We start from the raw sequence: 27,201 nt of genomic DNA on the forward strand, positions 1-27,201 counted from the left end.
GGCGTTTAGCAGCATTACCCTTAGTTTCTTGTAAGTGTGTTAAAACAAGGGAATTATTAGAAGGGGAGATGATATAAAGGTAAGAGGAAAAAAATTGTTAAAACTTTGGAGTAGATTTAGGGTATTACTAGGCTGGTGTTTAAACGAAAAAGTATGTGACTGTTGGAATGAAATAAGGGGGTAGGAGAGGAAATCTTGAGAAGTTTAGCTTAAGTTATGGTTGGCTGGAGTTTTAGAGATGTGAGGAAATGTGTCTGTGCAATGTCTATAGTTTTATGTACGCCTTTAAGAAAGATGAAAAGTAGGTGGAGTTCTGGGTGGAGACCAGGTCCTATAAATGGAATGGAATGAAATGATGGGTGGCTGGAGAACTTGAGGATGGGAAGGGCATTTAGTAGGAAAAAGCTCCCACACCAGCAGTAAGCTTGCCACCTATCTAGTATTTTTACTGACTATCCAGAAATCAGAATGATTCTCTGGTAGTCTGGAAAGCACTGTACAAACTTTGGTATTCTGTTTAGAAACTCAGACAGAATGCCACAGTTTGTTAAAACGCAACCTCTTGTCTTTTTTTTTTTCGCCAAAAACATCACTAAAGTGGTGCGGTAGAGTCCGAGATACTCTACAAAAAAGAAAAAACAGTGTAACGCAACATAGATTAGATATGTAAAAATGGACTAAAAGAGAGACATTCTGCCCCAATGTCGTATATAATTACATCATAAAATCAGCGTGGATATGGGTGGAGATGGATAGGGTCTGGGATGAGTCAAAGATAGTGCAGGGGGCGTGGCTTTAATCCACTTTTCAGCATTGCAAGGGTAATCACAATATGCGAGCTCAGCGTGAAGAAGCTAGAAAACGTGATTTATTACACAGGTAATAGGTAATAGAGGTTTACTCTGCCTTTTAATGGTTTTAAAATAAAAAGTCATTGCCTTACAAAAATCACTGCTTTGAACAGAGCAGATTTCTATCTTTGTAGCTGAAGTAATTGGTAAAGCTGAGTTATTATCTCAATTTACTGTGTGGGGGTGGGGGGCAGGGATTCTCATACGCAATGTGGAAGGAATTAAAAGGATAGAAATTGTGGACCTAAATATGCAGGACTCTGTGCCTGTACTTAACACTACAGAGCAGACATTTATACTTGATGTTTTCACAACAAAATATTTCTTCTCACAGATGGTATTCAAATACGCTGCCTCTAACGAAGTATCTGGTCAGCAAGACTATGGGCTATATCAATATATGAATATAAAATTCTGAGCATGTCTTTTAAAAAAGAAAGAGAATTTTATGCAGTTCAGAACTAAAAAACACATAAACATGAAAATAGTGTCATTAATTAAGATCATTTTGGGACAGATATAAGGAATGTACATGTTTAAAACATAGCTGTTTTCATAGCTGGCCTTTATATGCTTTGTTAATAAATAACTCAAGTAAAAGAAAGGGTAGGAGAAAGGGCCTGTAAAATAGTAGGGGGGGTCTCATTCCCAGTTATATTTTCTTCTACAGATGATAGTATTTAACTGATAAGGAACAAGAGTTGGATGAAGGTAGAGATTATGGTGATGTAGGATGAGTTGGGAAATTAACCTTAGAACTGAATAAAGAAAATAATACAAGTTGTGGGAACAAAATAAACATCAGAGAATATATTTTACAAATAAAGAGGGATTTTAGCAATTTCATTTGGGACAAAAAAATGTATTATGAAAGGTGGGCGACAGACTGGAACAAGTTAGGTAAATAGTAAGCACGTGGAATTCATTCAAATTGTCATTTATGTAAAAAAGTTTATTTGCTAAATGCAGTTATTCTTAGCTTATTTAACTATCAGGCGCTCAGTCATAATGACATAAAAACATTGTCTATGACTTATTTATTTATTTTCCTTTTTTTCTGGAAATTCTAGTTTGAATCCAATAGAAAGATTGGTTGTGGATAATGATTATACAAAATGATGTTAAAACTGATAAACCATGTTGTAGTTTTGCTTCATTAAATGTGAACTATATATTAAACAAAAATAAAAGAAACAAGTTTGCATTTGTGAGAATTTTGTCAATAAAATATAAAGCACTGTGAGAAAACGTGATGACTAGAAAAAGGACGATTTGTAAAAATAAATATCTAAAGAAAATTAGGAAATGGATATACCCTTTGAATATCTGAATGATAGCAGATCAGGTCGGTACAAAGAAGTTAATTAAAATTTCTTTTATGCTGCTATATGGCAAGATATGGAACAGAAGAATTAGAAAGCATGTAATACTAAAATGAGAACTGGTGTAAAGCCAATGAATGGTCAGACAGAGATTACATCCAGCTAGGAGTCCAGCAAAGACAAACATAAGACATAAATTGAAACATGAAAGGATATATATGGTTGGGGCTGTGGCACAGAAGAAATAACGGAACACATATTTTTGTATTGTTAACAAAAAAAAAAAATATATATATATATATATAGATATATATATATATATATAAATGCGATAATAATGCAGAAAAGCAATTTGTCAAGTATTGTCGCATTTATATCACATTATCGAAAGATGAAAATAGCGAACACTATTTCAGTGAACCTAAAATATCTAAACCACATAATATCGAACATTCAGAACAGCGAATTTTTTTCCTTGGGAAAAAATTAGTTATTCCAAAACACATACACACAACACAAGCACACCTAAAAAACATCAATACACACACATACACTTATAATCCTACAACTAACCCTACACTAAACTATACATACACTACTATCTATCCACTTACCTTAACCCAAACCCTAACCCTAAAGTCCAACACTATCGCACCCTAACCCTAACTCACTTAACCCGCCCCTAATTCACCTAACCCACACCCTAACCCTAACTCACCTAACCCGCACCCTAACTCCAACTCACCGAATCCACGCCCTAATCCTAACAACCACATAATCCACACTTACCTGAACCTGACCCATACATTTCCACCACAGAGCTGAAAATAGCGAAGCCACAGAACCAACCAAACTAATTCTTTCCCTAGGAAAGAATTCGGTGTTCTGCAGCTTCGCTATTTTTAGTGTTCACTCAAAACGGGTCGATATTAGAACATTTAAAGTTTTAAAACTTCGATGTTCTGATATAGACCCGTATTGTCTACTAGGATAATTATGGATATTATACAAAATTAATTTTGTGAAAATGTATCTAATAAAAATTAGATAAAGGTATAGGGAATTTCTGTTTAATAAGTATTGGTTATGGCAAAAAGGATGGGGATTAAACTGTTGGTATATTTTACATTTTGTGCACACTGTAAAAAATACATGAAATGCATGTTTATTGGAAATAATATTAGATGATTGATGAAATAAATTTAAAAGCCATTCTTTTTTATAAGTGCCATGGGGAACTTTTACATCCACCTCTGCTACTCTGACCACAAGTAGATGGGACTTTTGTTTAATGTCTCATCCAAATGATGGCACTCAGAAGTGCAGCACTCTGTTATATGTCAGTAGTAGAAAATGAAACCAAATACCAGATGTGGGGATAATGAAATCATAGGATCATAGGAGGAAACTAGGCTAACACCCTAGTTGCTTTTTAAGCCTAGCCATTTATGCCCCATTTTCCCAGTTATCAATGCCCATGTGCTAAAGCGGCATTGATATATGCATGTACCTTAGGGCATCTACAAACTTCCCAGTCCATAAGGGCCACAGGCAACAAGCCAGGGGTGAATTTGTGATTTCCCATCCATTTGTTCATACTGCTTTTGAATAGACTTAGAGAAAAGCTCTGTTTCACATGAATGGGGTTCCTGTGCCAGAGAGGGGGGTAATGCATACCTATCCCTCCAACATGTTTTGTTTATGTCACATATGAGATTTAAATCCTTAGATCAGGCAATTGTAGTATTGTTTGTTTTGTGAATGTGTAGCAGATCCATCAAGCTTGGATCGGAAAATTCCCTGCAGGTTAGGTATAGATCACCCCCTCAGTAGTCTGTAGTATACTGAGTACAGGGACAGGGCTTTGAGGTGGTCCACATAGGACACATTTTATTTACACCCTGCATTCTTTAAGTGAAGAATCTCTGTCATCATTCCCAACTGCTGAAAATGCCTGGTCAGGTACATGCGGAAGTGTGCATTGTACTCGATTACTGGTCTAATGACTGTTAATTCTAGTGGGACTATGCTGTCCTTAACATTGGATAACATGCCTTTACTTAAAGTTCTGCCATGCAGAAGCATTTTCTCACTACCATGGACAAATGGTGATCACAGTTCAGGTTACTGTCAACTTGAGTTCCCAAGTGCAACCCAAGACCTACAACCATTTGATCTTCCAGCTTGAAAGGCGAGTGTGCTTCCAGATAAGCCACTGACACAGATAATTATTAATTAAAAAATAATGCTAATACTGTAGATAGATAGATAAATAAAAGAATGGAATACTACCCCATTTCTCATTTATGACCCCAGGCTAACAGTCAGCTAATATCATACCTTGAGACAGGTATGACGATGACTAAGGGTATGTACTTTTCCATTTCTTTGACCAGTGAAATAATGAAGAAATAGGTCTATGACTAAAACACAAAGAGCAGGCATGAGCAGCAGCTTGCAGCTTGAAAGCTAGAACACCTATAAAAACATTGATTATCAGTTTGGAAAAGTATTTACAAAATTTGAAAAAATGAATGAGTGAGCAGCTGGGTGAGGAAAGTGCTATACGAAACAACTGTGAGGTGTTAGTGGTAATGATTAAAGGTGGATGTAGTAATAGGGAAAGTGGGTAAAGGGGGAGGGGGAGTGATAATTGTTAAGGCAGTCTTTATGTTTAATATGCATAATCTATGCACAGGGGATAATCATCCCTTTAGTCTTCACTGCATGGATAATTTGATTAAGAACACATTTTTTCAGTCCCTGGTTAACTGCAGCAGGTACATTATGTGACTTTCTTAACATTACCTTATGTGATATTTACAGAATAGCTATGGAAGAGATGATACACTGAGCTGGGCTACCTTCATATTTGATTGTGGAGCTTGAATTTTCCTTGAAAACTCTGAATCTCTGAAAGAAGAGTGGGGTGCTAGCTACCAGAGATTCACTCCTAGTATACTGAAATGGCTGACATATCTGAATCTTAGAATATTGAAATGGTAAAATAAAGATTAAGGATATGAATCCTAGAATACTGAAATGTCTAAAGTGAGCAGGAAAACTCTGATAGAATCCTTATAGTCTCCAAAATGAGGTGCATCAGATTCCACAAAAAAATGCCATTTTGCTTCCATTGCACATTTATGTAGTTCATAATACTGCATATTATAATTCTAAGAACATACTCAAAGAAATCTTGAAGTCTAAAAGCTGCATGATTGAAACTATGATATTCTCCTTACTGCCTTCAAGGTACATTTATATAACTGGAAGGACAGCTTCAGATTCTACCCCTTGCTATCTTGCATTGCTTTCCTTGAGAGAGGCTGGATGTACTTCTGAATGGGGTTACTGACTAGGCTTGTGGCACATCTTTACAGCATATTATTTTGACCTGATGAATGTAAGTCCCTAGGTTGACAATCCACTGTTGTTCACACTTATATAAAGCAGATTTTACATTTTATGTATTTCTGGTATGTGGGATAATTGTATCAGTTGCTATGAAAATAAAAAGAGAAGAACCATGTTTGAAGTTGTGTACAAAAAGGCTCTACCATCCCTCTGACTTCTGATGTCACATATGTAAAAGTCACCTTTGTTTAAATTGCATAATGTCTGGCCAATGTAAAATGTCACACATGCAAGATACAAGATAAATCACCTTATCCGTCAAGCAAATTATCAGGTCCTAGCTTTTGTACAATTTTATAGTATTAACAGTTGTGAATTTCTTAGTTTTACGAACATAATTGAACAAAGACCATGATCCTGATGGGAAACAGCCAGTTATCATTTTCTTTACTAACAGACTTCTGGGTGATCAATCTAGCTTGAACCTTAAAAGATGAACATATTTGCCCAAGAATATGGCCCTTCCTAAATTTAAAATTACAATCCTCTAGCACAGTTGTTGATTAAAATCTATCTGCTGTTAATATGGGTAAAATATATCTACCATTTCTTTGAATTTAAAAATATTACTGCCCCATGTAAGTAAAACATACAAGTCCTTATACTGGGCACCTGTGTTATGTGTCCAATATTGGAGCAAGGTAGATCTTCATATGACCAAACATGTATTTATTTATTTAACATTTGTTTACCAGGACATTCTGTCTGGACAACAAGTGTCTGTTTTCAGCGGAGCCTTGGGGAGAAAAACTCCATAAGTTTACAGAGAAAAGAAAAATTTACAAAATAGACATTACAGAATAGTAGCATACAGATTGTAGACTTTACAGCCGTTAGTATACAATAAGAGGATATGCCCCCTTTTGATTGAAAATACAAGTGTACAAAATATACAGTGAGAGTAGATAAGAACCTGGTAGAGCACTGCAAGATACTTCAAATATGAGTAAGAATACATAAATGTTTAAGTTTCCATATATATACATTCAAGCAAATATACATGTAAGAGCATATGCACATATATACATATATATATATATATATATATATATATATATATCTATATATATATATATATAGAAGCACTTTACATAATTGAATTACTGAAATCTCGAATGTCATTTGGTCGAGACCATATGATCGGCATTTCAGTAAATCGAATATGTAAAGTTTTAAAAAATAACACTTTACTTACCTTAAAACATTACGTGCACACAGAGGCAAGGCTTCTTGTATGCTCTGTGTGTACGTAATGTTTTTATCTTTTTTGCGGTGTTGACAGGAAGTGGGAAATCTCCCGTTTTGCGCTTTCGCTTTTTCCCTTTTCCCCACTGTAGCGCAATCTCAGAGTTGGTATATTTAAGTAGGGGGGGGTGTGGGGTGGCACAGGGGGCGAAGCCCCTCTGCAAAAGCGATGTTTGACTTTTTTTTTTTTTTTTGGGTTTCATTTTAGAAGTTTGAGTTTCCAAAACTCGATCTTTTGGTCTCGACTATATGAAGTTCGAGATTTTGGGAATTCGAGCTTCTAAAGTGAATCCATATATATATATATATATATATATATATATATATATATATACACACACACACACACACACACACACACACACACACACACACACACACACATACACACACACCCACACACACACACTCACACACACACACACACACACACACACACACACACACACACACACACACACACACACACAAACACACACACACACACACACACACACACACACACACATACACACATACATGTACCTACACTCATATATAGGTTATTGCTCACACATGGAGAGGTATAGTTAGAGTGTGTTGTTTGTGTTATCTAGGACAGGTAGGGTTAGAAATAGTGAGTGGATGAGCCTTCAGGAGGTCAATTACAGTTGCATAGATGGTTGGTGAAGAGGTATGTTTTACGTAGGCTTTTGAAGGAGGGTGTGGAGTTTTGTAGTCTGAGGTCAGGGGGAGGGTTGTTCCATATTCTTGCTATTTCATGGCCAAATAGTGATTCCCCAGAGTTGTTTTTACATGTGATGGTTTCAATTAAGGCTTTGCTGGAGGACTGAAGTTGTCTATTTGAATTGCAGAAGTTCAGCATGCCAGTCAGATCCGGGGTTTTCTCGGGATAGTACAGAATTAGATGAGCTAGGCTGAGTTGATGGTACCTTAATAGGTTTGGAAATTCAAGCCAGTGCAAGGCTTGTAGGGATAGACAGTGGTGGGACCATGATTTGGCATTGGTAGTGAATCTAGTGATTTTGTTGTAACAGATGGAAAGTTTATTAAGGTCAGTTTTATAAAGATTAGTTAGAATTGGGGATGCATAAAGTAGAATAGATAGGAGGTGGGTCCTGGACATTGCAATTTGAAATTCAGTGGTTAGATAACTTTTACAGCGATAGAGGGAACCTAGCTTTTTGTGGACTTTAGTGATGGTTGTTGGTATATGCTTTGTGAATTTGAGTTGCTGGTCAATGGTAACTCCTAGGAGTTTAGCTTCAGTGACCGGGGTGATTTGGGTTTTGCTGGCGGAGAGTATAGAGAAGGTAAGGCTGCTCGTTTTAGTAGAGTGGAATAGTATTAGCTGTGTTTTCTTGGGATTTAGTATGAGTTGTGAGTTGCTAAGCCAGTTCTTTATTTCAGAGAAGGCTTCTTGGGCTTTTTGGTGGAGAAGTTGGATGTTGGGTGCAGAGTATAAGAGAGTTGTGTCGTCAGTGTATTGGACTATGTCGGCTTTAGAGGTAGCTGAGTGGAGTTGGTTTGTGAAGATATTAAAAAGAAGGGGTCCTAGGATTGATCCTTGCGGCACGCCTAAGGAGGTTGGGAGTGAAGGGGATAGAAAGTTATACCATTTGATAGATTGTTGGTGGTTATCTAAATAGCTTTTAAACCAGAGTAGGGTGGGGTTGTTAATGTTGAGGTCAGAGAGACAAGACAGTAGTTTATTTTGTGACACTGTTGAATGCCTTGGATAAATCTAGGAAGGTATCTGAGACTAATTTACCTAGATTCCTGTTGGAGTTTATAGTATTGGTGAATTTGAGTAGGGCAGTGCTGGTGCTGTGGGATGGGTGAAATCCGTGTTGGGTCGAGGAGAGAATGTTGTTGGAGAGGAGATAGGAGAGGAACTGGTGATGAATACATCTTTTTAGAATCTTAGAGAGGAGTGTGAGAATTGCAACTGGTTGATAGTTGGAAAGGTCAATGGAGGGCCATCTTTGTGGAGTGGTATGATATATGAGGTTTTCCACAGGGATGGAATGGTGTGTTCAGTGATGGAGCTATTTATTAAAAGTGAAATGGGATAGGCAATAGCTATGGATGCAATCAGATGCAAAAAACATGTTTTTGTTGATGATTCTGCTAGAGTACCCCTCACTGAAACCTGGTCACTTTATTTTTGCCCCTGAGTATCTTCCTGTACTGGATCACTACAAATATGTGTACTCTGAAAGAACTGTGACTAAGGTATATTGTCCACTACATTATCTTGGGTAACATGGAAACATGAACATCTTGAAAATGGTTTACAAGATAAGGAAGTATGAACCATCCTCTCGTTTTGTTGCTGTGGCATAAAAAAACTCCATAGTTAACAGGCTTTCATATAAAGATGATACCACATAGGTTGCCATTTAAATGATGGATAAATTCTTGCAACATAACTAAATTACTCTTCCAAAATGCCAGTGGACATGACTGCCCAATTCAGAATATTTCCATCATAAAAGTCTACTTCCACACACATATTTATCTAGGTGTGTATATATATATATATAATGAAAGTAGTGTAAGCCATGGGCATCTTGCACAACTTCTCGAACTTATTTTCAATTTCAGTTTTTTGCTTGACTTACTCTGATTTGTGTTATCAGACCAACTCAATAGCTATAAATGCACAACAAAATAAACTAGGCGAACTGCATGTTTTAAGGCTTCCAATTTTTAGTCCAAGACTAAGTATTGACAGACCTTCTCCTACATTCACCCTGAAGCATCAAAACTATCATTGTAATCCAGGTGCTGTTAATTGGCCACTCTTGCTTCTCCACTGTCTGCGGTGGAAAATATGTATTTTATCTTGAATGCTTGAAAATGTACTGTACATGTTTAAAAATATTTTCTTATAATGCAGCACAGAACATAATAATTCTGATTTCCTGCTTCTGAATTTGGGTTAATGATATTTTTTGCTCTTTCCACTGAGGCACAAATGCCCTTGTGGATGACATTTTCTCACTTCTATTATATTTGTAGCTACACCCTTTACTTGTTACACCCACCCCCTTTAAAAGTACAACAACACAGTACAGTATCAGCAATGCATCTACATACTGTGAAAGTATAACCCACAGCCTTCTGCATCAAAAGCAAGTATTTAATCTGTTATACTATTAAGAATGCAAGCAACCTCCCCATAAGCAACACTAAACTTCTCTTCCCCTGAAGCTCTCAACTTCTCAACTGTATCTCTCACCCTTGCAGCACAAGAAATCTGGAAAAACCCAAAATGTATTGGGGGGAGCAAAAGCCCAAAAAACAGGGACAGATTTTAAACATTGCTTATATAATTTTGGAAAGTTGCTAGAATCAAGTATTGTGTCACCACCATGTGTTTCACTGCCAAGACTTGGACCCAGGACCTTGTACACTACAGTCAGAGCAACATACCACTATGCCAAATCAGCAGTTTCCTGAAAGACAGGGGACTGAAACTTAAATGGCTATCATTTAGTGAATTCAGTTCTCACTTCTCACCATAGCTCTCAACCTCTTAGCACAAAAAACCTGGACAAAGCCAATAATGGGGGAATACAGAATTCAGGTCTCACTTCTCCCATAGCTCTGAACCTCTTAACACAAAAAAGGACAAACCAGTAATAGGAGAATACAGCTCCCAAAACAGGAACAAAGTTCAAATATTGATCTTATAAACTTAGAAAATTGCTAGAATAAAATGTTTTGTGTTACTATTTATTTTCTGAAGTCTGAAATTCAAATGCCTGTCATTATTTAGTGAATTCAGTCCTCATTTGCCACACTTATCCAGAAAACCACAGATTTTATGAGGAACAGAACAAAAATATGAGGCATAAATGTGGAATTGGTGGTGGGTAGGGACTTTAGGCTCTAGTTACCTGTATACAAGGTTCAGTGTTTGAGCCTGAGTACTTCTAGCTACAGGTATATTTAAGTGGTGCATTTCACACATACACTCACACTTCTAGGATTGCATCGATGGTTTTCTTTTTTTGGTCTATGTACAATCTGTGTGTAAATTAAGGTGAAATAAATTTTACAGTGATCCAGTCTATCTTATATTTGAAGCATCTTTCTGACTAGTTGTCATTATTAGAAATGCATTTTTTTTCTCAGAAAACACAAGTCAATGTAAATTTCTACATGGTCAAGAACAAAAGAATCCATGTTTTCTTTTTTTTTAACACAGGATTCCTGAATACTATACAGAAAGACAGCATATGTTTTTTGTGAAAGTTATTACTTTTTACACAGAGGTTTCAGTCATTTGCTCACAGCTGACATTTTTTTTACTCTGTGACACACTGGCTGCTATATAGAAGGCAGTACTTTGTGTTTGAGCTAATAAAGTATATCCTTATCCAAGAAAAAGTCATTTATCTGTAATCCAGTGATGCACAAAAAAGGAAGACGTGTACACTTTCACAGGAAAACATTGCAGTTTCTTTTAATAAGAAACTGCTCCAATCATATCACAGAATAAAAAAAAAATGCTGTGACTGTGATCAACAAACCTCAAACATTTAAACTTTTTTTAAGTGACATTTTGACATGCACAGCGTCTCGGTCAAGGACTTTTTTCCTGTAGCAAACTGGTTATTCTGTCTGGGGACACTGCAGGTGCAGTAGCTGGTCCATTTTCTGAAAAAGCATATTATTGTGGCAAATTACATTTATTCATTTGTTTTAAACATGCAGTTCTATCACTTTGTACACAAACAGCAGTATTTTTGCTCAATGACAGGTTACCTGACAAGGTGTATGTGTGAAGAAAAGAGTTAATCTTTTAGAAAAAAAACAACACATTATAAATCCCCCAACCCCAGCTCCATTTTCTAGTTATAGCCCGAACATTGTTCAGACCACCAGTCTTTTTTTTATTTTTATTAGATACATTTTCACATTCCTTTGCAACTCGCTCGTAACGGTGGCTTGCAATAATGGTCGAACACACACCTGACTTGCAAATCCCACAACCCCAGCTCTACAACCCACAAACAAAAAAGGAAAGGAATAATAAAAGGAATAACACAGCAATATAAGAAGCATATATAATAAAATTCCTCAATTTCAAGCAGGATCAAAGTAATATAATCTGTTTTCTAGTTATAACCTGAACATTGTTCAAACCACCAGTCTAGCTGTATCTCTTTCATTCACACACACACACGCATGCACCACACACACGCAAGCATGCATGCACACACGCGCACACACACACACACACACACACACACACACACACACACACACACACACACACACACACACACACACACACACATGCACTACACACACGCAAGCATGCATGCACACACACACACACACACACACACACACACACACACACACACACACACACACACACACACACGCGCACACACACACACACACACGCACACACACACACACACACACACGCACATGCACACACACGTGCGTGCACGCACGCACGCACACACACACACACACACACACACACACACACACACACACACACACACACACACACTCAAACACACACTCTTTTCATCCCACTCGCAGCCAGAATAAAAATAAAACCTGTTTCCTACTTTGCCAGAGCAAGGACCACTTCCTGCCACTCACAAACCTTCCCGGATCATTCATCCAGAAGATAACGAGTTCCTGCTTGCAGATAATTTGAACAGCAGCCCCTGGTAGCCAGAAATGTGAGCCCTTAAGCTCAATTCCGACAGGCTGGTAGCCGCGACAGAGCTGACATCATGGCGCACTTGATGACATCAGCTCAAAAGGAAAAAACATAATAAAAAAAAAAATAAAAAATCGGAAATGAAGGGGTGCCACTCGGGAATCGTGGCACCCCATTATTTGGACCCCAAAACTCGGTAAAAATGGAGTAATTTGAGATGGTTGGGAGGTATGGCCAGTATGTTGGCAATATCTGTTGGCTCAGTATAGGAGGTACCATTGTGCAGTAACTCAGAGCAAATCTGGGTATTGCCACGGAGATTGTTGATATAACTATAGAAGGCTTTGTGGTTGTTTTTAGTGTTTGCTGCACTTCTGCCTTCATAGTTGGCTTTAGAGGTTTTGCTTAGGGATCTCAACTTTTTGTCGAGGCTAATAAGGGAATTTTTCCAGTCCTAGGACTTCACCTTTTCCTGCAACAGTTTCTTCCTTCTATTGTAGAGTTTATTAATGGCAGGGGACCACCAGATTGGCTTCCTTTTTTTGGAGGTGAGCACCTTGGTTCTGTTGGGTATGGTTAGTTCCATGCATTTATGTACATGTTGGTACAGTGCATTGGTGTATGATTCGGCAGTCATGCATCTATTTTCCATTGACATGAGTGCCGTGAAGTTAGCCACCTCTGTTTTTAGAAGCCCAAAGTCAGCTTTGGAGAAGTTTTTCATGGTGGTTATCTTTGTGGTGGGTGTGGGTGAGATGTAGATTTCCATGGTGAGTAGTTTGTGGTCAGATATAAGCAGGGAAGAATTGAATATTGGTGCAGAGCAATGGTAGTCCATGTTAGAAATATCTAGGTCAAGGATGTTGCTTCCTCTAGTGGGGTAAGAATGAACTGGTCCAAGGCATTTGAGTTAATGAATTCCAGGATACATTGGACCAGTGTATCGGTGCATGAGTAGTTTTCCCAGTTGATGGAGGGGTAGTTAGAGTCACCTGGTATGAGAGTGTTGGGTTGGACCCTAATAATTTCCAGGGTGCTTAGGAATGTGGAGTGAGAGTCTTGGGTCATGGTTGGGGACCTATAGCAGGCTCTGACCTGAATCGAATGTTAGTTGTACCTGAAGTATCTCAGATGCATTATGCTGTTCTATTAGTCTGGAGGTGTGCATATCCTTTATGAATATGGAGACACCACTGCCTTTGGAGCTTCGGTCCATGTTCAGGGGCTGAAAGGTGTGGAATGAGTTATAGCCTGGTAGTGCAGGGGTGCTTTCTGCTGCTTTAAACCAGGTCTCCATTACAGCACAAATGTCGATGTTCTCCATTTTGAGGAGTGCTTCAAGCAAGTGCATCTTAAGATTTAGACTTCTAGCGTTGAGCAGCATGACCCTCAGACTGCATTTATTTATAGCTGTTACAGTGGTAATTTGGTCTGTGGAACATCACCTAAAAAAGGCACTATAGGGGTGGCAAGAGCCTTAGCCAGTATCCGGAAACCCAGGGGTGACAGATGCAGGCCATCTCTGGCAAAGTATCAAGGTCTGTTAATCATGTCATCCCAAGCAGACAGATACTGGATCCCCTTAGAATGACACCAGAAACTTAGCCAATTGTTGAAGTCAATCATTTTCTGCTTGTACTGTGGTATCATTCTGGATGATGGTAGGATGATGCTCAGGGCTAGGCTCATACCTGCCTGGGCTGCATAATCCAAGAGCCCCTCCATGTCTCTTTTCATGTAGTCCAGGGAGGTGCATCTCAGATCATTCACACCCAGTGACAGAGTCATACTTGTACTTGTTGTGGAGTGACCTGAGTGCTTGTGTTGTGTCGGATTCTGGCACCTGATAGACAGCTGACTGTTACCTTCTCCTTATTCAACCTAGTGAGTGAGACATCAGTGTATCTCACTATTGAGTCACCTATGATTAGTGTATCGGGCAAGCTGTTTTGCCTTAGGGGCTTAGGTTGAGAGGCACACTGTATAGGCGAGCTATGTGTCTTGTGATTTGTGCTGTGTTGTGGTTGTTGATCGCGTTTCTGCCTTGGAAGTCTCTGCTGTTTGGGTAGATTCCTATTGAGAGCCTCCGTGAAGGTGGATGTGTGGTTTGTGTTTTTATGTGAGAGCTGTAATGGTGGGTGTTCTGGAGGGCTACGTGTTGCATATGATGTGGTGCAGGTGATAAAATTCTCATCTTGACCAGCTATTCCTGTCTTGGCTTGAGATAAAAAATGGTGGAGAGACAACCCAGCATTTCCCACTGCCTGGAGAAAATTTCCCTGAGAAATGAGGTAATGCATGAGAGAAAGTGCTGATAAGGCTTAAATAGTCATAACACCTATTGACCTTGAAATATCTATTAAATCTATGAAATGAAATCAGCTCATTAGCATGTGTCTGAGTCATACTCTAGTTAAACAAAGTGCTATCAGACTTAACAGTAATAGTGTTTTCTTGTTGGGATGGGCCATGCATAATATTGGCAAAAGCAATCCCCCCACACACAAATGCACATATTCAAAAATACACACACACACACACACACACACACACACACACACACACACACTCATACACACACATCAGCTAATCAACACTTTTCCCTGCTGTAATCATCAGTGGACGCCATGTATTGAGCTGGCACAGGCACTCCCCTTCATTCACTCTCCTACATGTATACACACATTCAAATGTGCACAGACACACACACATACACAAACACACACACACACACACACACACACACACACACACACACACACACACACACACACACACACACACACACATATATCCAGGCTCAAATCTCTACCTAACCCCCACCATTGTGACCATCCAGGCAGAGACACATCCTAAACACACAGGCACATTTATGTGGCTTCATTCATGCCCCCACTGATAATATTCAAATGTCCACAGATGTACACTAAGCCCTCCACCCCACATCTTCACTGAACTTGTACAACAAGTGCTTCCATAGCAGTGACTATATGGCCTTTCATTTAACTGATTTCACTTCATCCTCCATCTATGAAATTTTACACTTCAAAACAACTTTATGAATCTCTCAGCATAATAAAAAGGAAGCTATTGGCATTTCTGGGGGAGACCACATGGGTAATTAGTATTTGTTGCTCTCCTGAATTAATGTATGAACATTCAGGTCCACCAGCAAGTCCACCCTCTGCACTTTAGCCTCCTGTTTGTCTAAAGCAAGGGCTTTGGGGATATATTGCTTAAGCTAGGAAGGACTAAAGGTTTGCTATCATGGACACTGAAGGACAGGCCTTTGGAAGCTGGTGAAAATAGCTGTTTGTTTTGGGACTAAAACCTTTACATGTATTGTTCCATTCTGGATTACCAAAATACTTCTTTTTTGATTTAATACTTTTTACTGAATATTAAATACTCCACGAACTTGAAATATTTCAGATATATCAAATATGTGACAGTGTAGGCTATCACTTTTGTACTTTTCATCTACATATAAGAAATACTTAAACAATATAATATATGCATCTGTATCTTTAATTCTTATCTGATACATTTATCTATCTGAGGATTACAACAAAAATGCATAACTTGGTTTGCAAATATTTTTTGTGTGTTTCGGGTTGTAATTTGTAAAACCTTTCGAAATATTTCAACAGCTTCATATATTCCTGGTATGCAGTGCCAACCTTTGTTTTTGTAGCTGTTTTCCATGCCCTTACAATAATGATTTTGAGTACTGAGGCTAATAATAATGTAGACCTTGTCTTTTGCCTTGACCAATAACCCATGTTCAGTCCTGTATATAATCCTAGAAAGTCTCATGACCAAATTATTTGCTTATTCCATGTAATCAGAGTCTTGGAGCAGTCCCAAAATATTTGAATGGCTCCTGCATCATCTGCTCCTAATCTCCAAAACAATGCAGTTAGCACTTTACCTTTAATAAAGTGTTTCCTTGTGGTGTTGCACCCTAGGATTATGGGAGAATATTAGGCTAACAACTCTAAAGGGACTTTTTAACCCTAGCCATTCTTCCTAGAAATATTAGAAAGGTATTGGCTCCATAAATTGTGTGTGTGTGTGTGGGGGGGTATAAACTTGGACTTGACTGATCCAGCATTTATAAGCATCTTCCCTGTAATAGAGACATAGATGTCAGATCAGAGGTAAATTTGTGTCTCCCTATCCAGTGATCCCAGTTTCTTTTGAATAATTGCAGGGCAAGACTTCACTTCTCATGGATGGAAAGCCTATTCCATAGAAGTGGAGCTTCTGAGATACATACCCAGTCCTCCAGCATGACCTATTTATGTCACAGGCTAGGTTTAGGTCCCTGGAATGGGTGTTTCCGGTGTATTTGTTTGTTGGACATGCAACAGGTCCATTAAGGTTTTACCAATGGATGCTTTATGGGCTAGGCATAGGTCACCTCTCAGCAGCCTGTAGGAACATAAGTATAAAGACAATGCTTTGAGATCATCCACATAGGACATGTTTTCTATACTATGTATTCTGTTTTTGTGATAAAACTCTGTGGTTACTCAATTTGTTGCATATGTCTGCTGAGGTACATACCGAAGGATGCATTGTACTTGATGATTGGTCTTAAGAGGGAAGATTACAACAGAACAATGACATCGTTACACCTAGATGCCATACCCTTGCTTGGGTCTATATCATGAGATCATCATCTTAAAATGTCGACTCTCATTTGTTAGACATGAAAATGTCAAATTCCAACTTTCTCAAATGGCCAAATCACCGATTTCTTTCCAACGGAAAGAAATCGGTTGGCCGTTCTGATACACCTGCCCTTTCCCCGACTGTAGTCCGGTCTCAGAGTTAGAATATTTAGTTAGGGGGGTGTGGGGGCACAGTCCCCCATGTTGGGGCATGTGATGGGTGAAGCCCCCCACTTAAATATGCATGTTTTTGTGTGGCGTTGATGTTTGACCAAAGAAATTGGTGATTTGGCCATTTTGGAAATTTGGAGTTCAACATTTTCATGTTGAACAACTGAGAGTTGACATTTTAAGATGTCAATCTCATGATATAGACCCCCCCTTGCTTATGCATTTTGCAACATGGAATGATTTACTTACTACTGTAGACACATGATGGTCAAAGGTCAAGTTGCTGTCTATATCTGTTCCAATTCCCTGACTATTGGATCTACTCTAAGGTGTATACTTTCAATGGTGTAATTTGCAGGGGTGGATGCCTCATTGAAGGTTACTATTATGCACTTCTTGGCATTGAGTTTAAGACTGTGAGTCCAGCATCAGTTATTAGTCTGTCTCAGGCCCGCTTGGAGGATATTTTTGCCTTGATGGATTCAATGACTGCACCTAATTTGTAATTGTCAGCAAATTTGGTTAGCCAGAGGCTTTTGATGTTAGCCTTGACTTCAGAGAAGTAGATGCCAAACAGGAGCAGCCCCAGCATTGATCCCTTAGGGACTCCATTACTGACTGGCCTTTTTATAGTGTTGGATACCCAGTCTTAACTTCTTGGGTCCTATCTGTGAGTCAGTTGGCTACTCTGTGGGTAACATAAAATCTTGTGCCTAATTCTGTGAGCTTGTCTGCAGTGCCCAAGGGGGGCAATTGTGTCACATGATTTGGCAGGTCAAGATGGATGGTATGCATTATTTTACCCTCACCCAGTGCTTTGTGACTTTATTGAAGAATTCCACCATGTTGAGTAGAAATGACCCTCCCTTGACAAAACCAAACTGAGTTGGATCCAGCATCTGAGGGCTTCTTATGTTGTTATTTATCATGTCCAAGATAATTTTTTCATAGCCTTGCATATGGGACTAGTCAGGCTTATGGGTCAAGAGGTTTCTGGGCCAATGGATGTCCCCACAATTTTGCAGTGGGATAACAGTTACAGTCTTTCATGCATTTGATACCAAACCTGATTGGAGGCCATAATTAAACAATGCTTCTAAAGGCCCCACAAGATCATATTTCATAATATTAAAGAGGCATCCTGAGATGTTATCACGCCCTATCAGTGTAGTAGTTTTTGCCTTGAAGAATGCATTGAGGATCTGTTCCCCTGCAATATTTGTGGATATTTCTAGAGAGGTGTCTGTGGAAGAAAGATGGGCAAAATTGGAGTCAAATTTATCAGAGAGTAGGTTTGCTATTTTCTCAATCTCAGTATAGATGTCTGGATTTATAATCAGTTTGGCACATTGTTGTTTATTGCATTTTAGATTTCAGAAAAGCCTTGTGATTGTCCTTAGCCTGTGAGTCTATTTTTAGCTCAGATCTGGCATTGGTTGACTTAATAGTCTCCCAATTTGATTAATTAGTTTTATGAGGGAGTTTTTATCTTGCTGGACATTGCACTTTCTATTTTTGCCAGTATTTTCTTTCTTTTGTTATATAATCTATTGATGTTTTGATTGCACGAAGGTGGCTGTTTTCTGAGTTTGCAGTGAATTTATTTTGGGTAGGTACCTCAGTTGTATACATGATTGTAGAGATTTCTTGTGAATGAATAAGAAAACAGGCACTGGCATTCCCTTGTTTTGGAGGGGGCTTGAAATTTTGCTAGGTTGTCACTTAGAAGTACAAAGCTTTCCTTGGAATAATTTCTAAAAGCTCAATGGTTACCCAATATCCCAGGTTTTATTTTTATTTTTTTTCCAAAAGAGATAGCTTGATGGTATGACCTAATTAGTAAGGCCAATACACTTGGAGAGTGCAACACTCCCCTGTGTTGGTAAGGATTAGATCTAGATGTTAGTTCTCCTAGAAAGTGTACAAACTATTTGGCCCATGGTGTCTGTGTTTACAAAGTCCAGGAATCATTAGACCTGATTGTTAGGGATCATGCATGATTTGCAGTTTATTGTGGAGTAGTTAAATCACCCATTAGTATAGTTTTGGGATGAATGAGGATTGTCTGCAATACATTTAAGTAAGTGTTATGGGTTTTCTGGTTCATAGATGGGTATCTATAGCTTTCAAGGATATGGTATGAGAATTTTCCCATGGTAATTTAAAAATGGAGAAGCTCAAGTGTGTCATTTTGTTTGACCAGCCTTGGGGGTGTTTTTCTTGTTTTATTTCAATTAAATTGAAACATGTCCACTTTTTGTCCCTTCTTGTGCAGTAACCTGTCTAAATGTATGGAAGGCATTACAGCCCTGCACTGCTGGGGTGCTCTCTGAGACTTTAAATCATGTCTCAGTAATTGTGCAGACATCTACATTCTCTAGGGTAATGAGTGCTTGTTGGGAGTGGAGATTCTTGTTTAGACTCCTGTCATTTAGTAGTAATACTTTTAGATTGGTTTTGCTATGTCAAAGGTTTCTCAGGTTGATAATGCCTAAAAAAGGCACTATGGGAGGTGGATAATGTTTTAGCTAAAATTCAAAATTCTAGAGTGGACAGGTGCAGACCATCCCTTGGAATGCAGCATGGTCTTAAAACATATCCTCTCAATCTGGGAAATATTATACCTCTTTGAATGAGACCAACAACTAACTCAATTATTAAATCCTATTATCCCTGGTTTATTCATGGCTTTATCATTGGTGAAGGTAGAATACTGATCAATGTTGTGCACATACCGGCCTGGGACTCATAGTCCGAGAGCTCCACCATGTCTTTCTTCATACAATCTAGATATATGTCTCAGGTCAGTTACTCTCACAAGGATTATGACTGAGTCATATTGGTGCTTGTGGTTCACTGATTGGAGTGCCTGAGAGGCAACTGACCATAACATTCTCCTTGCTCAGCATGGTGAGTGGGTATCAGTGTGCCTCACAATGGAGTGTCCTGTGATGAAAATGTTGGATTGTGTGGTGGTCTGCCTTATGAGCTTAGTCTTAAAGATGCTGTGAGTTGAGGCTGAATGTGCCATGGTGGACATTGCTTTGATGTTATGTGCTTGAGGTTGCAGAGGGTATATATTGTAATTACTATGTCTGGGAGGTCTTTGAAGTTTTGGATAGGATAGATAACTTTTAAAAGCCTATGAGCCTATGTGTTTTTCCTGTTGTGTGTGGCAAGCATTGCACAGTGTTGTAAGTTTTGACAACCTGTTTGGTATTTGTAGAGGCTTTGTCTCCAGAGACGGGTTATAATTACATGTTGTCTCACAAACTGTAACAGACTATGCAAGAATCAGGCAGCCGTCAGAACACAGGACACAATGGCTACTTTACCCCAAGACTTCCATTTCTACCATGTTGGCTGCAGAATGGTTTTAGACATAAATATAGTAGGTTTCAAGGGGTGCAGGGGTGCAGTAGCAAAGCATCCATACTCCTCTTTGTGTGACCACTATAAGGGTGAACAGATTTGCTAGAGTGCTCATTGGTTAGGAAGTGCACACTTTTCACATAGTGGGGTTCCTCTTCATGCAAATCTGAAGTTTGTTAACTAACTAAATGCTCAGGGACTCTTAGTATGTACTTTTATAGGGAATTTGCATTTCTAAGCACCTGCCATAAACAGACAATTCTTATCTATTGATCCCAAATGAAGTGTCACCTCCTTATGCTATCTATCTCTTCCTATTGGGAGTTCTGCATAGAAAAGCTGTCTATTGTCCCCCCTCCCCCATCTTTTCTCCAACCTGGTCCTTGTGACCTGAGAGTTGCACTGTCAGAGCTCTTCATAAATACTGCATTCTCAACCTTTCTCTGTGCTCTGCCATTTTTCTCATAACAGTTCTCTATAATTTGATAATTTATGGCTGTTAGTGAAGTCATTATATGTGTTCCCCAGAATAATATTTTGTCAAGCATTGAGACTCTGAGACCCATATCTATCCTGCAGGTCTCAAAAAGCAGGGTAGGTATAGTATTCTCTCACCTGTCCTATTCCTGTAGTTATCATTTGGTTCAAGAAGTTCATACCTGGTTTTACCATTCATCGGTCCACTTCTTGAGAATACTGTTCTTGACCGGGGCAATTTTCCACAAATTTAAATATTTTATGCTGTTTCATTTAAAATTGACTGATCCTGCCATCAAGGCTTTAGGCTGCACCAGAAAATATGCAGAAAACAGGCCCAGCAAATATGTTTCTCCATCTTCTTTCTCAAAGGGATTGTTGACCCAAACCCAATAAACCAGATTAAATGGCAAGGCTTGAGTGGGGCATGAACCAGTCTTCAGCTCCTTTAAGACCTTAGGAATACTATTCTTTGCTTGAGCATGCACTGCCCTTAATATACACATTACAAAATGCTTTATTATCTGATGAATATGAGCTAGTTTGGATAGATTGAGCTTGTCAGGTAGCTGCCTTACCAGGTTAATTATATGTGGTGTAATTGTTACACTTATGCACTAATCCACTACCCTGGCGGGACTAACCTGGTCAACAAAGGATAAATAAAATATCTTCCTTTTTGGAGTGTCTGAGAAATGTAGGTTTATAAACACTCCACGTTCTTAGCGACTGCATCCAACATCTAATCCCACAAACAGGGGTATTCCACTTCCCGAATGGAAACAATAGGGCCTTTAACTCTCCCTTCATCTATTCAGATCTGCAATACTTTCATAGCTTTGAATATAACATCTGATACTCTTCTAATGTTTTTGAAGATCTCTAGAACTTTAGGCACGCTGTGATCAGTCTTGTCACCAAGGAGCATATAATAATCCATCTACATTCTAAAACCTGTTTTCTCCATTTAATTTCGCTAGGAATATGGCATCTCCCTTAGTTTAAGCACTGATTGCTCAATGCCCAGTAAAAAAAGCCCAGGTGATAATGGGCAGCCCTAGTTACTGCCTCTATATATTTGGCCAGAAGAGGAGGAGGTGACCCTTCTATTTATCAAACCATCAAAACTTGGACTTTGATATGAGAGATGGATCTGCTTATAACACAATTTTCTAATCCATCTAGCTTTTAGTGTACTAGATAGGAAAGCCCATTTGACAGAGTAAGTTTCAGGATGTCAAATTATACCACACCTGCCTCATTAAACTTTCCATGATATTCCATCAAAAACTCAGCAGAAAACCACCAATTATCTGAGCCTCAGCTTTCTTTAGCAGAACCTCACCACCCGTGTTGAATAAGCATTTGAAATACTCTGTACAAATGTTTCACCAAATAGCAGCTTGACACTTGCATTTAGTAAGGACATCAGTCTGAAGTCTACTTGGTTTTCCCTGACCTCTTTCATCTTAATAAGAGGAAGGGATTCAGTTTTCCATGTAAGGTTTTATTTTTATATCTATCTATCTATGATAAATAAACAAGTTTCCACCCTTCATCTATAAAACTTAACTGGAAACTGGGAACCTATTAGGTCTTGCAGCCCACTCCCCTTAGATTCTGCTAGGTTAATTTGATTTCTTGAAGTGTAATAGGAGCATCCAGTACATCTCTGTGCTTCACTTTTAGGGTTGTTCATACAAACCCACACGTCAGATGATTCCATGTCTGTGTTAATTATTTCTGATATATAAATATTTTTTTCTACTTCTCTCCTTAAATGCCCATGTCATATAGTTTGCATTCCTCTTGCCTTGAACCCACAAGAAATCCCTTCTGTTGAGGCATTTGGATTCTGCTTGTTTGATCTTTAGTGTCTCCAGTTCACATCTCACACCTAAAACTTTTCTGTGTAGTTCTAATTTATTGAGACTGTCTATAGGCCAGATCTTCTGCAGTCTGTTCTCTTTGTCTGCTATTGTTGTGTCAAAGTTTTGACAACACCTGTCCTCTAGTCCTCTAGTCTCATCCAGTGCACTATCATGGCTGTTTTTATGCTATCCCACCAAATGATCCCTTACAAGTCCCTCTTATCCAGATTGTCCAGGAAGACTTCTCCACCAGACTGTGTATCGATTTTTTGTCTCCAGGTTTCTATTTCTAGTGTGCCCATTTCCAGTTGCCCAGTTTCCTTTATCTACTGACTAGTGTTTTTTAACATGTCTATTGAATTACCACTTAACATACAGGCAAGCATACATTTCTATAAATGAAAACAAACCATGTTAACATGTTCACAGTTACAACCTTTATACATCACATAAATTGTTTTATGCAATTTTTGTCAGTCCAGCATTATATAAGTTGCTCAGTTACAGCATTCTGTTAAACCTCATTCCTCCTCCAAAACATTATTCTGCATATATTATTTCATAATTTCCATTTCTTCGATGCAACTTGCTCCTACTGATTTCTCTAATGATCCCACTTCCAGTTATTTTATCTCTTTTACAATATTCACTACTTCAAATACAGTTGGTTTAGGTTCATAGGTGTGTACTAGGCTAATGGCCCTGGAGCTTTTACAAACCTAGCCCATAGGATTACCATGGCATAGTGCCACCCGACCTTAGTTCCCAGTACCTCTGTTGAGTACAGCCACTGGAATAATCCCCGGGGTGAATTTTCTATATAGGTTCATAGGTGTGTACTAGGCTAATGGCCCTGGAGCCTTTACAAACCTAGCCAATAGGATTACCCTGACATAAAAGACTCGGATTTCTATTTTCTAGTAATTGCTTCTTTGGAAGCCACCAGAATTGAACTTAACAAGGCCTTACTAAGTCTAAGCAATTCAGATCACTTAACCTAATTAAAAAAAAATCATTTCCTTAGTTACACCCATTTGCTTTAGACAGTATTTCTGACAGAGTACTCTCTAGTGAATTGCAAAGTCTGGCAGTTGGCTTACATCGGTTCATAGGATGATAGGTTTATAGGATGATACTAGGCTATTGGCCCAGAGGCCCTTATAAACCTAGCCAAGAATTTTGCCCATGTTCACTCAAAGTCAACACCTGTTTCCCCTGTCCAGCAGGGACACAGGTGGGATCCCAGGGGAGTATTTTCTGTTTCCCATCCAGTTGTCCAGGTTCCTCTTAAAGAGGGCTAGAGAGGTACTCTGCTTGACATGGAGAGGGAGTCTATTCCACAGATGGGGCAGTCTTTGTGACACAAATCTATCCCAGCAACAAGTTCTATTAATGTCATAGACCAGGTTAAGGCCTTGTGTGCGGGTTGCTCGAATGGAGTTTGTCTTACGGATATGCAGCAACTCCATCAAGGCTGGGTCTGAGATGGCCTTGTATGCCAGACACAAGTCACCTCTGAGCAGTCTGTATGAGACTGAGTAGAGGGACAGGGCTTTTAGCTGTATAGGATAGGTGTTTGAGACCCTGTATTTACCTGGTCAGGAACCTCTGTAGTCTTCGAAACTGTTACATGTACTTGGCAAGGTACATACCGGAGGGGACATTGTACTCGATAATGGGTCTGATAAGGGAGGAATACAGGGATGGTATGACATCTTTTTTCCTGGATGAAATACCCTTATTTATGAGGTGGGCCATGTAGAAACCTTTCCGTACAACTGAGGCAACATGGTGGTCAAAAATGACAGGATTAAGGAACTGTTATCAAGCTCTTTCCTGTGGTCCCATGTTGCAAGGTTTGATTCCCTCAGTTTCTGTTGCCTTATTGTGTGACTCTGATGAAGTCACTTAACCAGACACTGCTCCTGGTCTTGAGTCTGAAAATTCTCCATGCAGATCAGTGTTCTACCCCAGGAACAAATACACATAAATTGCATTCCCAAGACATACGTTTCCAATCATGGGTGCCTGAACCATAGAGCAAGGGGGGAGGGGAGCCCCCCCCCCACTTTTCCTGATCCAGCAACATACATATACAAACAGACCCACACCCGGTTACAATCACAAACCATATATAAACTGAGATCACACTACAGTGAGGAATGATTAAGAAAGGGCCTGTCATCAGTACTTGAACCATAGGGCGAGGGGAAGGGAGCATTCTCGCACTTATACAAATATAAGACCTGTAACAACGTGGAGTTTTTCTTTATGAAGGATCCAATGGAGGACTCATGTGTGCACCGCACACTAATGTAATTTAAACACAAAAGTACGCATCTGTGCGTGCGTTGTTTTTCCTGTCCGCGTGCAATTTTAAAACATTATGCTTGTCAGAGGAGGAGAGTTTTACTGCTGCTGCCGGTTCTTGCTTCTAAGGAGAGTCTGCCCAGTTTGATTCTTTAACTGCCTGATTTGAAAGAGATTTCTAATTGCTGTTGCCGCCCTAATTGCTGCTTTGTGTTTTGTAATTGCTGCTGCTGCCCAAGTTTTCCACTTTCCTGTGGCAAGGCACCAAACGTTGCATTTCGGAAGAGCAAACACAACAGCTTTTTTACATATAATTGCTTCTTGACCTATTAGCATCCATTGGCACATATAACTAGTTTTCCTGTTTAAAAAAAATAAAAAAGCTCAGAACTCGTCATGTTTGATTTGACCCAATTACCTCATACATTTATCCATTCATTCATTCAACATAAACACTTAATCCTGTTGAGGGGTACAGAATAGGATTTCTCTGCATTATCTCAACCTGTTTATGTTCATTGCAGCAGCAGAAAAAGATTCCGTCTTGTATTTCTTATAATAAAGTAAAATAAATTTTCTAACAAATCTACTATGGTCATTTAGCTACTCCAAAGCATTCAGTATTGCAACAATCACAACAAATAGCAATATAGCTGACAATGAAATCTGAAAATATAGGCACCCGGTATATTCAATAGTTTCTACTTGGGACAACACATTGATCAACCCCTCCACACCAGAGCTGTCGCCTGCCTCTACCAGCTTGAAGTGTTCAGCACCACCACTTTGCTTCTCTGGTACGAGGATTAAGCAGAAGTCAGCTTAGAACGCTTGTTCCTGGGACCAAAGTGGAGTAGAAAATGTTGCCTTTATCTGTTAAAGATGAAGAGTACAAACCACCTCAATTCAATCTCCTTGGGAAGATCTCCGGATAGCTTAGGTAAGCAGAAACCTAGGAAACTGTCATCACTTTCCCAAGCATATAAGTAGCGGGGTCTCATAGTGTTACTTGCACCAGATCTGAAGCTTCTTCTAGGCCAACTCCTGCTTTAATAGGTGAGGCCTCAAATGTCTGTGATGGAAGTCATGATAAATGAGAAACATAGTAGTGATTTTCCTTACCACTGATAAAGAAATGCATGTTAGAAATTATCACCATCTGTTCTACAGTTGTGGAGTAGAAGAGATTACTGCTAATGGTTCAGACTCGTTTTCAGTGCAGTATGGTTTGCTGAAAGTGGTGACAGCCACACTGTGTATAATTTTATCTTTACTATTCAGATTATAGCACTTTAAAATGATTGTATTATGTTTCTGCGTCTGATAAAATGGTAAAAGACACAGCCCATGCATAGTATGCCATCCCTGAACTCTTGTCCACCTCATAAAATTTTGTGTTTTAATTTCTGTTACACTTGTTAATGATGTGATTGAAGTTTTATTTAGAGTTATAACCAGAAATCTTGATGTACTTTATTAAGTGTTTAAGAGTTTTCTAAGTGTTGCTACAGCTCTAATTCCTGGTGTGTGTTTAATTGCTTCTAATTGCTGCCTGAGTTGCTGGTGTATGTTTTCTAATTGCTGCTGCTGCCTGAGTTTTCTAAGAGTGTGTTTCTTGCATGTAAAGAGATTCTGCCTGGTTTGATTCTTTTACTGGTGAGTTTTCTAAATGCTGCTGCCCAATTTGAGAGTTTTATAATTGCTGCTACCGCCCTAATTGCTGGCGTATGTTTTCTAATTGCTGCTGCTTCCCAAGTTTTGTGTGTGTGTGTGTGTGTGTGTGTGTGTGTG

This window comes from Protopterus annectens, chromosome 3.part1, assembly GCF_019279795.1.
Source record: "Protopterus annectens isolate FY-2018-M chromosome 3.part1, PAN1.0, whole genome shotgun sequence".
In the NCBI taxonomy this organism is placed as follows: domain Eukaryota; kingdom Metazoa; phylum Chordata; order Ceratodontiformes; family Protopteridae; genus Protopterus; species Protopterus annectens.